An 8,407-nucleotide genomic window follows, 5' to 3' on the forward strand; every position below is an offset into this window, starting at 1 on the left:
CTGCTCTAAAATCTCGTCTTGCATTTTATTGTCGGTAAAAATAAAAATTTAGAATGACTAAGGGTCTCCCATGCACCCTCACTTGGGGGAATTACGGTTCAGTGGCCGTTGGGGCAAATAAATCTCAAGTCATGAACTAGTTTTTATGGAATTCCTCTAGATATGAAATGGAGAAAACTAATTCATAATACACGAAAAGGGCCATGTAAAAAGACTAATATACCCCTTGGTTGGTGGTGGTGGTGGGGAAGAGGTTGAGAAGGGGGATGGCGGGGGCCGGTGGTTGTGGGAAGGGGTATGTTTGTCTCTGTAAGTTTGAAATACCATGTCTTGGTAATTATTTGTTTCCTTGCTGTTACTTCATAATTTCGAAAAAGTAATCCATGAGTTGAGACTTATTTGCCCCATGTTTCACTAAACGTGAATTCCCCCCTTTCTCACTTCCTATTAGATGACACTGGATCACACAGGTGCTGTGAGATAAACAACATTAGATACTTTAATTTCAGGCACAGTTATTTATTTCATAAAAGTATATTTTTCCCAGACCCAGCTAATATTTCCACACGTTATTACAGACAAAGCCACGCAACATAAACACTCGGTAACTCACAAGTTCATTTCTTAAAACTATAAAACAACTTTAAAGATTTTGTTGGAAATATCATGACTACTCATAGATAACCCGGCCTACTGTTGATAGAACGCACACTCATAAATCGGATCACCATCCTCCATAAAGTTCACTAGACAAGCGAGGAGTGAAACGGACTTGAAGCGGCATCGCTTTCGCATTGGTGAATCCAAAGCTCTCAGTCATATAAACAGGCTCATTAGCTAGAGTCGTAATATCAAATGCATGTAGAAAACTAGCGAGCGTAAAGTGCACCACTTGGAACGCATAGGAGATTCCAGGACACACTCTCCTTCCACTTCCAACATCCTTGTGAGTCGTCAAAAACCTTTAGGGTCGGAACTCCCACGGTTCAGGCCATACCTGCGGATCACGATGAATTTTCCGCAGATTCACGAATAGGCGAGTGCCCACTGAGATGTGGTACCCGCCGAGGATGCAGTCCTCTGTGTTTTCTCGCGGGGGGATGAGTTGGGCAGGTGGGTACAAACGTAGGGTTTCCTTGACAATGGCTTGGATGTAGACTAAGTTTTCAATGTCAGTTTCTTCTACTTGCCTTTGCCCTCCAATATGGATCTGTAGCTCTTCTTGGGCTTTCTTTAGTACCTGGGGATTGTTGAGGAGCAAAGCTTCGGCCCATGTAAGGGTTGTGGTGTCGGTGCCCCCTAAAGTAAAGACCCTACGAAGGCTATTTTCAAACCTGCAATAATTCTAACAATTAACTTCAAGGTTATCTCATCAAACCATCTCTTGATCTCCACCAAACAACTCCCCTTCTTGACCCAAATCTCATAGGCTTTTTTCACCGAATCTTTCACCTCCGACACACGCACGTGGCTAAGGATCGCGAGCCGGTGGTTCGACAAAAGCTCGAGTGCTCCGCCGCTATAGATTTCGGCCGGTTCGAGAAAACCTTGTCGTTTGAACCGGTAAAGCACTCTTTGGCTATCTCCGAATCGCTCACTACAAGGGCTTGGTGGACCCCGAGCCGGATTGTGAATATCGGTCTGTGTTTGTTTGCTAGGGCTCCCAACACCTTGTGGGTCGGTTCGTGGCTGGACATTAGGCGGAGGTGGCCTATTAAAGGCCACGCTCCGCCAGCACCCGGTGGGGATCTCTTGTTGGCGGCAGTAGTAGTAGTGCTTTTTCTGTGGAAGTAGTAGGAATGCGAAAATGGAAGGTAAAAATTTGATGGAGGTAGCGGAGGGCCATAGTAGACTGGACTTTGTTGGTCCAAATCCGTCTCATCGCATTTCGATGTGTACTATGTAATGGTTCACTTATACATTCGTAGAGAAGTGTACCATTTGTGAGGTAGTTAAACAAATTTTACGAATGCAATGAAGACACATCACATGACACTTGAAATATGGTTACATAATGTGGTCAGTGTAGAATTGGACTTTGCGGGTTGAAATCTGTCTCATCGCATTTCAATAAGACACAAGATTAGCACCAATACTTTGGTGACCACATTTTATTAACCGTATTTTGGGTATTATGTAATAGTTCACCTATGTATTGGGTAGAAGTGTACCATTTATCAGGTAGTTAAACAAATTCTACTAAATGCAAGAAAGACACATCACACATGATATTTGAAATATGATTACATAACGTTGTGGTGAGTGGAATTGTTCTAAAATAGTTTCCGTGATCAATAATGCAGTTGACGAGTAAAAGTACCCGACAAAATTCTGTCTGGACGGGTACATATTAGTCAGGATGTTGGGGAAAAAAAATCCCAATCAAGTCCAATATTGCTTTTTTGGGATTTCGATGAATCTGGTTCGCTCCTTCTTGACTGTGGTTCAAGGATGGCTCATGACTTTCACCTAGCCTGCAGAAGAAAGCATGAGACCACACCGGAGGATCTTTGGAATGACCTTCCGGTGCAAGGATGAGTACAGTTGCTCCAAGATGAAAGTCAAGAACTAGGGTTTTAGAGTGCAAGAGCATGTACCTCTCTAGAGTTGGCATAATGGGTATTTATAGGGCACTCCTTAGCTTGGCCTCAAAGGCTGTGCATTTGCTTGTCACGCATTAGCTGACGTCACCCTTCCATCATGGTGATGGAAACCCAGTGCGTGACAAGCACATCAAATTCCCCGAGTACATGTACATCAAATTAGTCGAGAAGCACATCAAATTCCCAGAGTACCCCATCAATCAATCAATACATACTACATGCAAATGTATTTTGCTTTCAAGCATTCAAATCCTCCGTCCTAATTTTTAGATTTTTTATTTTTTTTGTTTGAGAGAGAGAGAGAGAGAGACGTGGGGGTTGAATATGGAGAAAAAAAAAATCATTTTATGCTTCTAGGACACCATCATGTGGTACTCCAAATTCGTTTTCCACTACATATGTCTTTTAATGTATAGAATAAGACTAATATTACCGTCAATTGAATACGGGATGAAAAAAAATATTAAACGATCTTTTTTATCGATTAGCGTTATACCCGTTCGATATATGGAACCGAATTCCTTCAACTGTCTTTGTTAATGCCTCCAAACTACCGATTCTAATTTTTTAGAATTTTAATGGAGAGAGAACAGGGGGGGAGGTACGTGGGAGGGAGAGAGGGACGTGGGAGGAGAGAGAGACGTGGGTAACTTTCTATTTTCCCTCTCCAATTCCTTCAACAGTTTTTGTTTCTAATAAATCATGCTTTTTCATTTCTCCTTCACTTTGAGCATTATGCTCTCTTCCTCCATTGATTTTGTTTGTTTTTTTTTTTTTTTCATTTTCCACTTTTGGCAAATTTGGTTTGTGTAATTTTTTTTATTGTTTTGTTTGTTCATTTATATACTCCCTCTGTCCCTTTTTAAATGTCCTACTTCGTAACTTCAACTTATTAAAAAAACATCATCATTATACCTTTCACATCAATTTTTTCCTCTACTTTCTCTACTTACCCATCATCATTACACTTTTTACTCACTAACTTTTCAAAATGAAATCTACTTTTAGGGACAAAATAAACAATGTACCAACTTTTACCCACTAACTTTACCAAATGGACACTTATTAAGGGACAGCCCAAAATGAAATACTGGACTATAATAAGGGGACGGAGGGAGTATCATTTAGTATTGTGCTCTCTTCCACCATTGATTTTGGATTTTTCATTTTCCACTTTAGCAAATTTAATATATATTACTATTTTTTCAAAATTTTTAATGTAATCTACGTTTCAAAGTGGAATTATTTTGTCTTGCATTTTCGTCGCCAAATCGTACCTTTTGACATGGCATTTCGTCCTCAAATGGTACCCTTTAACGATAAATAACTTTTTTTATTCTTTTTTGGTAGTGGAAGGTCTCGTCGGACAATGAAACATAAAACATAAGACCATAGTTAATGCTGCCCGCTAAATTAGCAACCTACCTCATCAGTTATTTCATAGTAATGGCTGGGTGCATTAAATAAGACTAGCATATATATATTTATTGCTGCCCACTATATTACGAACCTACCTCATCAGCTATTTCATAGTAATGGCCGGGTGCATTAAATAAGAGTACCATAGTTAATGCTGCCTGCTATATTAGGAACCTACCTCATCAGTTATTTCATAGTAATGGCCATGTGCATTAAATAAGAGTACTATAGTTAATGATGCCTGCTAAATTAGGAACCTACTTCATCAGTTATTTCATAGTAATGGCCGGGTGCATTAAATAAGACCGTAATTTTTTTTTTTCCAAAGGTTAGGATAGTATTATTGATAGGAAAAAGTAACCAAAACATCAACCGGGGGGGGGGGGGGGGGGGGGGGATAAAATTTTCCCACGTACGAATCCCACTCCTTCTCACTACATTCTTGGCCACAAAGTGCGCCACAGAATTGCTAACTCTCCTCACAAAACTCACTTTCAAATATTCAAAACTATTCCTCAATCTGTTCACATCTGAAATAATCACACCAACTAACGAATTCGACTCTTCCTAATATATCCTATGTCTTGTATTCTCTTCGATCCTAACCTACTTTGTGTTTGTACCCACTTGGTGTCTGTAAATTTGGTATCAGAGCCATGTCTTTCATTCTAGCTTAAACCCTCTTCTGGGAACTTCTTTTCCAAAACTACTTCAAATCTTTTCTAAAAGAAAAACTTGAAGCGTATGCTCTGTGGTTGCCTTCTCAGGATCCTCCACAACAAAAACTTCATCAACTACTATTTTGGTTAAAAGAATTTTGTATCAGTGGGTTAAAGTACCTTGAGACTTTTGGCTATTGAGCGGTGTGTCTCGGTTTATCTACCCTAGTATACAAAATTTTATTAATCAGAAATTAGTTGAAATCTTTTACGTTGAAAAAGAAAAAGGTTTGCTGTACTAAGGAAAAGGAGAACCCAGATTTCTACTTAAAAATGAATCATCTGTTTACCACCCACTCCTCTGCTACGTCATTCTTAGTTCCTTCATGTTCCTCAACCAGTAGAAATTCCTCATCTTCTTCTTCTAATCTTGAATATTTGTATGAGTTTGAGTACCTTCCTGATGATAGTAAAGTCCCTCTTACTGATCTCCCTTTCTTAAATCCCTATAATGCTTTTGTTAGGCCACAAACTTCTATAAAGAAGACCGTCACCCAACTTTTCTCCACAAAACGCCCAACGTCCGTAAAAGAGTATGTTCAACCTCTAAATTTGATCAGTGCTTTATAGCAGCTACTGAAGCTGAACAACTTTTACCTTTGGAAATCCCGGTTGATTTGCCTCGCCTTTGGCAACAACAAGGATTTACCTATCTTCATTTTGGTGCAATCCGCTTGGCTGTTACTTTCCATGGTAGAAAAGGTTTGCCTGTTACTTCCAGACTTGCTCTGGTCGATACCAGGTTTCTACAGTATCAGCACGCATGTATCGCTACAGTCCAAACCACTTTAAATGCTGGAACTGTGATCTTTACCTTCTACCCCAATTTCAACATGCCTTTAGCAGATCCTCATCTGCTATCCGCCTTGAAGGTCCAGGTTCAAATTGGTGGTGCCTCCCAAATTTTCACCACATATGCCGCAACCATTCACTACCAAATGGCCTATCGTCTTCAAAACCATGCCTTTGACATGTCCTTACCTTCCTCCACAGATGAAGCCCTTTTCCTCACTGTTAACGCACCTCACCAAGCCTCTTGTGTCCATGTACCACGACAGATTTCCCGTCCTGAGCTTCTCAAGCTTCTTCCAGAAGCTTGGGTTACAGCTTATGAGAAAAATCAAAACAAGCCCATACCTGTCCAAACTTCCAACACAACTTTCATCACCAAACCTGATGGTACTGTGGAAATCACTTTTCCAAAAGAAACCTCTGCCTCATCTTCCACCCATCCTGTTATTTTTCTCTCAAGAATTAACATGTTTGTGGATGGTTCTAGGCCTGGCTCCCCAATTAAATACTTTGATCCCAATGGCCTTCCAGTCTTCTATTTCAAAAATCCAGAAACAGGTCATTGTTATTTTGATGCCTGTGACTGTGATGATTGTCTAGAAGATAGTCTCTTAGAAGATGACGAGGACTTTGAAGAACCATGTCCCATATGTCCTTCTTCACCTCCCACTCATTGTAAATCTCCACATCCTCCTCAACCCCCATCTAATGATGGTTCGTCGAGTCAACCGAGTGGATGTTTTATGTTTACCTCATCCCCTTCCTGGACTGAAGCAGATTTTCCTCCTTTGGAATTTCATAATTCCCAAGAAAGGACGACCCATCGGCATAAAATTTCGGACTCTACTACCATTCTTCCTGATGGTAGTACCAAAGCCGTTTCAGCAGCAGAAGCAACAATAAATTGGCAGTCAGCAAATTCTCTGGCTCAGAACAAAATCCTTCAGAGAATTGCTAACTCCCAGCAAAATTTGGAGAATGTTGTCCATAAGAAGTTATCAACTTTGGAACTTCTTATCAGAGATCTGCAGCAGAAAATTCAAAATGTTCACCAGGAACTTCTCCAGATGGCATATGCCAACCAAGCATTTTCAGCAGCTTTTTCTCAAAAGGATGCTGAAATGAAGCACCTCAAAAACCAGCTTCACTCACTTCAAGCTGAGCAGTATTCTCAGCAAAAAAGCCCATTTGACATGTTCCCTTCTTACTCTCAAGAAAGTTTGTTTGGGTATCCTCAAATGTCTCAACCCTTACCTATAAATCCTACTTCAAGATTTGGAGAGTCTAATATCTTTGGAAGCTCATCAGCTTTTCTTCCTCCACCAAAAAGACCATCTCCACCAAAACTTCCTTTCCCAAAGCCCCAGATAAAACCTGTCCAGCCTCCACAAAGTCCGTTTCCACCATTTACATCTACATCTACTCCAACTACCTCTACTCCCTCTAAACCATCTGACCCAAACTCAAAGTCACCCCATTTAATGGTCCAACCAACATCAAGCCCTGCTAAAAATCCAATCCCCACTCTCCTACATACCTTAGCCACTATACCTGAAACACCATCTCCTGAACCAACCATTGAGTTTGATTCAGATACTGAATCCACAGACTCTATGCCAATTCCTCATGTTTTAATGATAAACCCTGAAAACCCAGAAGAACATGTTGATGATTCTATCATTGAAGAAGGTCCTGAGTTTGATACACCTCCACCTCCAGAAATCCCAACCTTTGATTCCTTCTCACATTCCAATATCCATACCCAAGGTTTCTCCTTTGATAATATTCCCCCATCAAAATGGTTGGATAAACTTTATGAAATTCATGCTTGGTGCACAGCTGCTATGCTCTCTCCTAATGCTACACTCAGTGATGTCATTACTAAGTGTACAGCGAAATTCTTTGACCGTCTCCGTCAATGGTACTTAGCTCTGGGTGAGTACGGACACCTACAACTTTAACAATTGCCCACCCTTGATCAATTCATCTCAGTCTTGCATACTGAGTTTCTTGGTGACCACAACAACACAAAAGAGTTTGTTCGAGAGGAATATCTCAGCATGAAGTGCTGTTCATTCAAAAGGAAAGATCTCGAGATTCATTATGACCGTATGTCTCAGAGATTTTATCTTCTCAACGGCATGGATGATGTCAATCTCAAGCAAGCATTTCTCAATTCCCTTCCTGAACCATTGGGAAATGAGACAACAAGATTACTTCAGATAAAAGGATTGACGCTGAATGCAACATCTCTTGGTGGTATTTACCAGCACTCTTTGATTGCCTTGGAAAAATTGTGCAATCACCAGAAATTCCTCAAAATTCTTGAAGAACAGGGAAAACTTCTTGGTAAAGCATGTGATCATCCTGACCTATCTATAAAGTGCAAAGACAAGAAGTGCACTTGCTGTCCTTCACACCAGAAGTCTAAACACTTTCAGAAATGGAAGTTCCAATCTCCTGGCAAGTTTTCAAAGTTTTCAAAATCTGGCAGGTTTTCACGTCGGAAGAAATGGAAATTTTTCAGGAAGAAAAAGTTCAGAGGGCAGCGAAAGTCTGATCGCTGCTACATATGCGGAAAGAAGGGGCACTATGCAAAACAGTGTCCAAATAAAGCAGCAAGAGACAAAATGGTAAACTCTTTGGCTCTCATTGATGATGATCTTGAAGATGTTGATGTAGAATCACTATTTTCTATCGATAATGAAGCAACAGATGAAGCAGTCCTTGCATTTACCTTTGATGCTTCAGACGATTCGTCAGAATCAGGTGACTCTTCTGATGATCCTGACTCATTCCCCTATGAAGTCCAAACAATTGGGTTTTCCAACATCATGCTGGCTCAACCTTTGGCCAAGGTCAAAATCTTGCTTG

The 8,407-nt window shown here is 40.5% G+C and overlaps 1 pseudogene; it reads right to left on the bottom strand.

Annotated features, from left to right (window-relative positions):
• Window positions 1–498: 498 nt before the first annotated feature.
• On the bottom strand, window positions 499–7,112 carry LOC131328292 (isoflavone 2'-hydroxylase-like; annotated as a pseudogene).
• Between the last annotated feature and the right edge of the window lie 1,295 nt (window positions 7,113–8,407).

This window comes from Rhododendron vialii, chromosome 6a, assembly GCF_030253575.1.
Source record: "Rhododendron vialii isolate Sample 1 chromosome 6a, ASM3025357v1".
NCBI lineage: Eukaryota > Viridiplantae > Streptophyta > Magnoliopsida > Ericales > Ericaceae > Rhododendron > Rhododendron vialii.